Raw genomic sequence first — 8,523 nt, 5'->3', positions numbered from 1 at the left:
TATGAGCAGTAGGAGTTCCAGCATGAAAGAACAGACAAAGCGGAGTGAAAGGGGCAGGAACGGAAGAGCATTAATAAAACAATCTAAGTAAATTTTCTAGAACTGAAGGAAGTTAATCTTCATATCTTTTAGAAGCCACTGAATGCCAGTAAAATGGATAGAAATACACCCATACCCAGAACAGATCACTGGAAAATTTCAGACTACTAGGAATTAACAAAACATCCTACAAGCTTCTGAAGACAATATGAAAAAGGAAGAGGAAGGAAAGGAGCAGAGAAGGAGGAGAGGCTACAGTGATGCAGCCACAAGCCAAGGAATGCGGCAGCCATCAGAGGGTGGACAAGTCACAGAACAGATTCTCTCCTAGAGTCTCCGCGAGAGCGCAGCCAAGCCTTCGCCTTGATTTCAGCCCAGTGACACAGACTTTCGGCCTCCAGACTGGGAGAAAAATAAACCTGTTATTTTAAGCCATCCAGTTTGTGGTGCAGTCGTCCCCCTTTATCTGCAGTTTCAGTTACCAACAGTCGACTGTGGTCCAAAAATATTACAAGAAAAAATCCAGAAATAAACAATTCATAAGTTTTAAATTGAGCGCCTTTCTAAGTAGCATGATGAAATATCATGCAATGCCCCTCTATCCTGCCCAGTGTGTGAATCATCCGTTTGTCCAGCATATCCATGCTGTATAGGCTACACACCTGTTAGTACAGGGAGAAAGAGTATATATAGGGGGGCTTCCCTGGTGGCGCAGTGGTTGAGAGTCTGCCTGCCGATGCAGGGGAGACGGGTTCGTGACCCGGTCCGCAAAGATCCCACATGCCGCGGAGCGGCTGGGCCCGTGAGCCGTGGCCGCTGAGCCTGCGCGTCCGGAGCCTGTGCTCCGCAACGGGAGAGGCCACAACAGTGAGAAGCCCACGTACCGAAAAAAAAAAAAAAAAAAAAGTATATATAGGGTTTAGTACCATATATATTGTTTCAGGCAGTATATATCCAAGGTTTCAGGCATCTATCTACTAGAGGTCTTTGAACGTATCCCCCTCAGCTAAAGGGGGACTACTGTAATTTGTTACAGCAGCCAGAAGAAAGCAACACAACAGACTGCCCCAGATGCAGAGTGCACCCAGGCCATTCTGGAGCAAGTCAAAGACTATGGGAGAGACTTCCCGTCAAGACAAAATTGATGGGATACTTGATACATCTACATGCCTTGAATGGAGAATTAGACAACTGGCTATGCTTTGGGCGTTGAATTACTTGTTAAGTATAAAGACAAAACCAAACTAGTTTTTTTAAAGCCAGTATTTAATCCTAGGGAAAAATGAAATTGTTCAGGTAGAAAGAAAAAAAAAAAAGCAGTGCAAACTGCATGGCTCATCTGTAAGTAACATTTACATTGTCATAATAATATAAATTACTCTAATATCTATTACTCGTTTGGGAAACAGGGGAGAACTAGAGTCTTTTTGTGGTAATGACTGCCCCAAATTCTCATCCTTCAAAGTGAGAACAACAAAATGCCCAAAGAAAAACCAAGTTAGGAATGTATGCATGCTACTTAGAGATGCAGAGATAAAACACAACATGATAAGTTTCAAAAGCTGAAAGCAGCGTCTTCTAGGGAGGAGTACTTGTAGGAAGAAGTGGGAAAGCAAATACTGCTGTTAGACTTCGTAGGAAAAAAAATTTGCGTGTGTATATTCATGTATCACTTTGGTAAAATGAAAATAAAAAACTGGAAAAATGAAGACATTAAGAGTTGGTTACATTCTAGGATTAATAAAATACAAAGTGAATGAACATTTTCAAACCAATTTCATAGCACTGTACAAATAGGTATATGTAGCTGAGTCATTTTCAGTGACTGTATCAGATAAAGATTCAAAAGGTACTATATTGCAAACACCTTGGAATGTTCTGGAAAACTTCTGCTTGAAGGCACATGGAGGGTGTGCAAAACACTGCAGATCAGACCCATATAAACCTGTCATGGGAAAGAGGAACTGGGCCCTGTTAGTCATCTCTAGTGGCTTCTCCTTAGTTGACGATTCTGGATCTTTGCCTTTCTTCTCACATCCCTTAAACATACTCATCCCAGTGCTTTCTATTTCAGCAAATTATGACCATTAAAAAGACATCAACTCAATCTGCGCTAACACTTGTTTATTTGAGGGTCTGCTTCTGGAACCACTCCTGCTGCCAAGAGCTGTATCAATATGCCCCGTTAGGAAAGCAGACAACTCTGTATTTCAAATAAAGAGGAATTTAATACAGAAAAATTGGTTATAGAATTGTTAGAAAGATCACAAAGGGCATATTGAAGTCACCAAGAACATTAAAAGCATTAAGCTCCGAAAGGGCTGGGAGAATGAAAAGAAAGTAGTGGGGTTGCCAGAACAGAAACCTGAGCAAAAGGGCCCCACGGGGTTGTGGCTCAGACCACGCGAGGAGAGGGTACAGCCTAGTGGTTGCTCAGAAGGCAAAGCTCACACTCACTCTGCCAAGAGAGCTGGGCCCAGCTGCTGCTGCCGCCTCTGAGGGGTGAAGCAAGACTGGTGCCCCGAGCACCTAAAGCAGCTGGCGGATGGAGCCAACCTTGTGACACGGTGTGACACTAATGGGAACTGGAAAGAAAGTCCCCTCTCCCTTCTCCTATGTTCAAATCTCTCCGTGATAGAAACTTTAGGGAAACTACATGTCAAGGGACTCTGGGAAGTTTAGTTTGGAGAGGCACAGCTCCAGCATCACAGAGTAGACTACAAAAGGGTAAAATGATCGTTACAATAGATCAATATTAACAGCAAAGCATTTATACCTACTTAATGCCAAACTACACTCATCCTGACTTCCCTCTAGGGAAGGACGGGGCATCTCTCTGTTCACATTGCCCATCTGCTCTTGCACACTGTCTGCTTTATCCATGAGAGCTCCTAGCATCTTAATCATAGTTGTTTTAAATTCCCAGTCCAATAATTCCAACATTCCTGCCATATCTGAGTCTGATTCCTACAGTCTGGTTCCTCTGTCTCTTTTAGTACGCCTTGTAATTTTTTCTTGATATCTGGACATGTTCTGCTGGGTAAAAGGAACTGATGAAAATATGATTTAGTAATGCGGTGGTAAGGTGCGGGGAGAGGGGAAGGATTCTGTGGCCCTATGAGTCTTTCAGTGAGCCTGTGCCCCTGCACTGTGAACTTCATCAGGGCTTCTCAGTCCCCCTCCCACCCCCCTTAGGTGAGACAGGATGGCTAGAGCTGGCTGGAGTTGGGTATTTCCCTTCCCCCAGGTAACTTAGGCTCTGATAAAAACTCCAGAAGGTTAGGCTTTGGTTAAATAGCTGCTCCTGAGGGAAGGCCTTGTTGAGAGGAACAAAATATGCTGGCATATTTCAAAAGGTTCCTCTTCTCATCCCCCCTGCAGGAAGCAGGAGGGGATTTTTCTCCAATAATAACTGAGAATCCGGTTGAGATCCAGGAGGTAAAACTCACAAAAGTGTGGAGGTCTCCTTCTGAGTCCACCTGGAGTTGTTTAACTGTCTCCGTTTTTAACTGAGCCTTCAGCAATTCTTCAGTTGCAGTTCAGGTCTTCCTACCCAGTGCTGGTTTCCCTGGCAGTCGCTGCTCCAGTCAGCTGTGATCCTCTGTATTCCAATTGGTTTCTCCAATTTGGGGGGCAGCAGTCTGCCCTGAGACCTCATTTCTCTTATGGTTCTAAGAAGAGTTGTTGATTTCTCAGTTTGTTTAGCATATTACTTGTTGTTAGGATGGTGTGGTGACTTCCAAGCTTCTTGCGTGCCAGACTGAAAACAAGAAGTTCTCTTACCTCTCTTTGCACACTCTCGAATCTACCTATTGAGGCATTTTATATTGCCTGTTACATTCCCATGTTTCCCAGCCAGACATTCCACTCAGAATATTTCAAGGTTATCTAAAATTTAACATGTTCAAATCAACCTCCCCTATTAGTCAGTAAAACCACTTTCTCCCACGCATTCACACTGGAACATTGAGTTGTTTTGGATTTATCACACATACTTTAATTTTTCCTTTGTAATTTCTCTTTTCATTCTTTCTTTGCTATTTTCACGAAGCCTTGGGACTAGAGCAGTAAACAGATGAGTGCAGACTTTGGAGCTGAACTGTTCGAATCCTGATTCTGCCCCACATTGGCGGGGGAACCTGGTTCTGGGCCTCGGTTTCCTCATCTATAAAAAGGAATATAGTAGTACTGCATAGGATTGAATTGAAAAGTTTTAGTAAATATAAAGCACTTAGTGCCTGGCACATGCTAAATCTACGTAATTGCTAGCTACTAGTATCATCGTTATTATTCTTTATTAAGAACTTTGAAGAAAACCTCTTAGAAACTTACCTCAATCAACTTTTTAATGTATTATCTTCAGTTTCTTATCTACAAAGGGTGATGTATGATAATATCTTCCTAATAAACATTAAGCTAAACAATGTAAATAAAGCACTAATAAAGCAATCACTCAATAAAATTTGGCTATATTTAGTAATATAATGTGATGATCAATTAAAAAAAATACTATCCTGTGGAAAATCACCATAGATTCTTCATGGTTAAACAACTGTTTTCAGTGTGTAGATTGCATCTTTCCCTGGTACATATTTTCATATTATTTAAAGTGCAGAATTCATGCCATTTTGCATTACTTTATTATATGATATCACTTATATGTGGAATCTAAAAAAATGATACAAATGAACTTATTTACAAAACAGAAATAGACACAGACACAGAAAACAAACTTATGGTTACCAAATGGGAAAGGCGGGAGAGATAAATTAGGAGTTTGGGATTAACATATACACACTACTATATATAAAATAGATAACCAACAAGGGCTTACTGTATAAAACAGGGAACTATACTTGATATTTTGTAATAACCTATACGGGAAAAGAATCTGAAAAAGAAAAGATAGAGACAGATAGATAGGTAGATAGGTAGATAGATAGATATGTATAATTGAGTCAATTTGCTGTATATCTGAAACTAAAACAACACTGTAAATCAACTATACTTCAATTTTTAAAAAATCATTACATAATATTTCTATTTCTGCATCATCTCAAAAATTATCATCTGAGTAGCACTTCAGCATACTGATCCATAATATTTCACTAAAACATCTGCTACGCATTCAGATAATTCGAATTTGGAACTCAGAGAAAACTGTCAAGAAAATCTGCATGGCTTTGTCTTAACACTTCTCTGAGATTATTTCCTAAGACCTTCACAAGGAGATCTACAAACAAATATTTTAAACATTCTATACATGCTCTTTAGGTCAGGATCAGGGGTCAAAGTTGCCAAAATATTTTCTAACTTGGGGGAAAAGGAGATAACTTTAACTCTCTCAAAAACTTAGGCTTCAATGTCAAAGTAAAATGTTAAGTAAATACTTGATTTGTTTTTTTTTAATTAATTAATTTATTTTATATTTTATTTTTGGCCATGTTGGTTCTTTGTTGCTGCATGCAGGCTTTCTCTAGTTGTGGCGAGCAGGGGCTACTCTTCATCGCAGTGTGTGGGCTTCTCACTGCGGTGGCTTCTCTTGTTATGGAGCATGGGCCCTAGGTGTGTGGGCTTCAGTAGTTGTGGCACGCATACTCAGTAGCTGTAGCTCGGGCTCTAGAGCGCAGGCTCACTAGTTGTGCTGCACGGGTTTAGTTGCTCCATGGCATGTGGGATCTTCCGGGACCAGGGCTCAAACCCACGTCCCCTGTATTGACAGGCGGATTCTTAACCACTGCGCCACCAGGGAAGTCCAATACTTGATTTGTAGTATTGGATTTGGGCAGTTTAAACATATTGCCATAGCAACATAAATGTTTGGCTGTTGCTAATCTCCCTCTTTACCTTGCCCAAACCCCACAATATTTGAAAGCTATTAGATTATTTATGCACCCATGAGAAGAGTTACATCTTTTTCCTTTCCAAATATCTTTTAAGTAAATATTAACCACATTGCTTTGCCAAGTCATTTGGCCTATAAAATAAGGAATTTGGATTGGATGGTTTCTGATCTCCTTGCTAAAGAGTTCTTTCTCAGGCCTTATAAAATGTGGGGGCCACCTTTGTGGATAGATAGCTGAATGTCTTATTCAAATCCTGTTCTGCCCTGCCTTCTTTTTATAAAGTAGTGGGGAAAATATGGGTTTCTGAATTGGGCAGACCTCGTTTAGGATTCTTCCACTGCCACTTTCCAGCTTCATGATACCATTAGAGATGGTATAGCTCTCTACAGCTGCATAAACTCAACCATCTATTTTTAACTGACTATTTCATGGCCGGACACCTGATACAGACTGATGTGTGCGTTCCCCAAAATTCATATGTTTGAACCTAATCCCCAATAGCTGGTATTTGGAGGTGGGGCCTTTGGGAGGTGACTAGTTCATGAGAGTGGAGCCCTCGTGAGTGAGATTAGTGCCCTTATAAAAGAGGCCCTAGAGCACTCCCTTGCTCCTTTCACCATGTGAGGACACATTGAAAAGACGGCCATCTATGAACAGGAAGTAGGCTCTCACCAGACACAGAATCCGCCAGCACCTTGACCTTGGACTCCCCAGCCTCCAGAACTACGAAAAATAAATGTTTATTGTTTAAACTACCCAGTCTATGATATTTTTGTTATAGCAGCCCAGGCAGACTAAGATAACACCTGACCCAACTGCTTGATGGAGAGACTTTAGTCAAAAGATAGAAGACTTACGGCCAAGCTATGTTCTGAGAGAGAAAGAGAGAGTGAGAGAGAAAGAGAGGGAGAGGGAATCAAAGATATGAAATAGTCAGTTAGCCCTGATATTTCACTTTTTCAGGGCATACCACTCACTTCTTGTCCTTTGATGCTTATGTGATTGCCTATTATATTCATACCCTAACACTCTTATTAACATCAGCCTGAGTATCTTGATGTTCTTGAAGCCAATATTTCTGACTTAGAAAGGATATTTAGGGATGTATAATTTCTGAGCTTCTCTTATCTCATCTGTAAAATGGGAATAATACTAGTATCTTCCTTGTAGGATTGCTCTGAGGATTGTATATGAGAATGTAGGAAAAACTCCCAGTAGAGTTCTGGAAGCATAGTAGGTGCTCAATTAATGGTGGCCATTAGCTTCCTGTAAATTTGTATCTTACATTATTCCTGATACCCTATCCTTCCATTATCCTATAAACACACGAATCCCATGAGTCTTTCAAATTGGTTAGGACATATCAGCCCCTTGATACCATCCAGAATCTCTGAAAAGTGGTCAGACTCCCTTTCTTTGCACTGCTCTCCTCCACAAGTTAAGGTGGGTGAGAGCTGGGTGGTGGCCATTCCTTAGAAGTGGCGCCTACTCAATGATTTTAAGACCACAGTGAGATGGAAGACCTTTCTTGCCTCTCCTCTTGGTGGATGTAGTGCAACCCTAGTATGACTTTCTACACCTGCATAAGTAAAGTTGGAAACAGACAATAGTGTTGTTCCCTTGACAATTCCAGAGAAACATACCCTTTCTGTTAACATATACATGTTGACAGACTAAATCTAATTAAGTAGTTGAATGCACTATGTCCTCCAAGTGCTGGTAAAAGACTTGAGATTTATTAAAAAACAAACTCTTTCTCATACTCACTGCACTGAATGAAGGACAACGGAAATGCACAGGAGTTTTCTTGACTAATTGCCAAAATGATCATTATTTAGTTTCTATCTTAAATGTCTTCTCTCTACAAAGCCTCCTCTAAGTCCTTCAGTCAGAACGCCCTCCCTCTGATATAGAACATCACAGATGGTCTGACTTGGTTGCCTGTGTCTTTTTGCCCCATAGATTGTGAGTTTACTTTTATGGATGATCATTGTAGCTAACACTTATTAAAGGCTGTCCTGTGTGTCAGGCCCCCTAAGTGCTTTAAAAGGATTAACTCATTTGTCCATCAAACAACCTTTTCAGGTGGCACTACTACTCATCCTCATTTTACAGATAAGGAAACTAAGGCCAAGGACAGTTAAATAACAAGACCAAGTTCACGCAGCTAGTAAGGATAGGGTCTGCTCAAATGCAAGGTCATGCTATAACCACTGCCTCATAATGCCTCCTGGCACGGGTAGAGGCCATCTCTTATCCATCATTGTCACCCCACGGTACCCAGCTGAGTGTCTGGAACAGGGAAGTTCCCAGCCAGTGCTAATTGGTATTGAGTGGAGCAGGAATGCCAGAAACAGTGAGCACCTTTGCTGTCACTGACTGGTGTCTGACTTCTCTGCTGTGAAGAGGAGGAGAGTGCTGAAGCAAACACATTCCTCAGGCTTGTAACTCTCTCCGTCCTAAGGCATTTGTGCTGCTTTCTTACTCCTCCGCCTTGCTAACTGCATTATGTGGATTAGAAGTTGGAGCTTAGTTCACACAAAGGGAAAACAGAACTCTGAACACCCTGTGTGGGACTGAGAGAAGAGAAATACGTAATCCAGGAAAAAGATATATCTAGGGAAATATTTAACCTGAT

Source organism: Orcinus orca, chromosome 4 (genome assembly GCF_937001465.1).
Source record: "Orcinus orca chromosome 4, mOrcOrc1.1, whole genome shotgun sequence".
NCBI lineage: Eukaryota > Metazoa > Chordata > Mammalia > Artiodactyla > Delphinidae > Orcinus > Orcinus orca.
The sequence above is the reverse complement of the archived record's forward strand: the minus strand, read 5'-3'. Positions refer to the sequence as shown.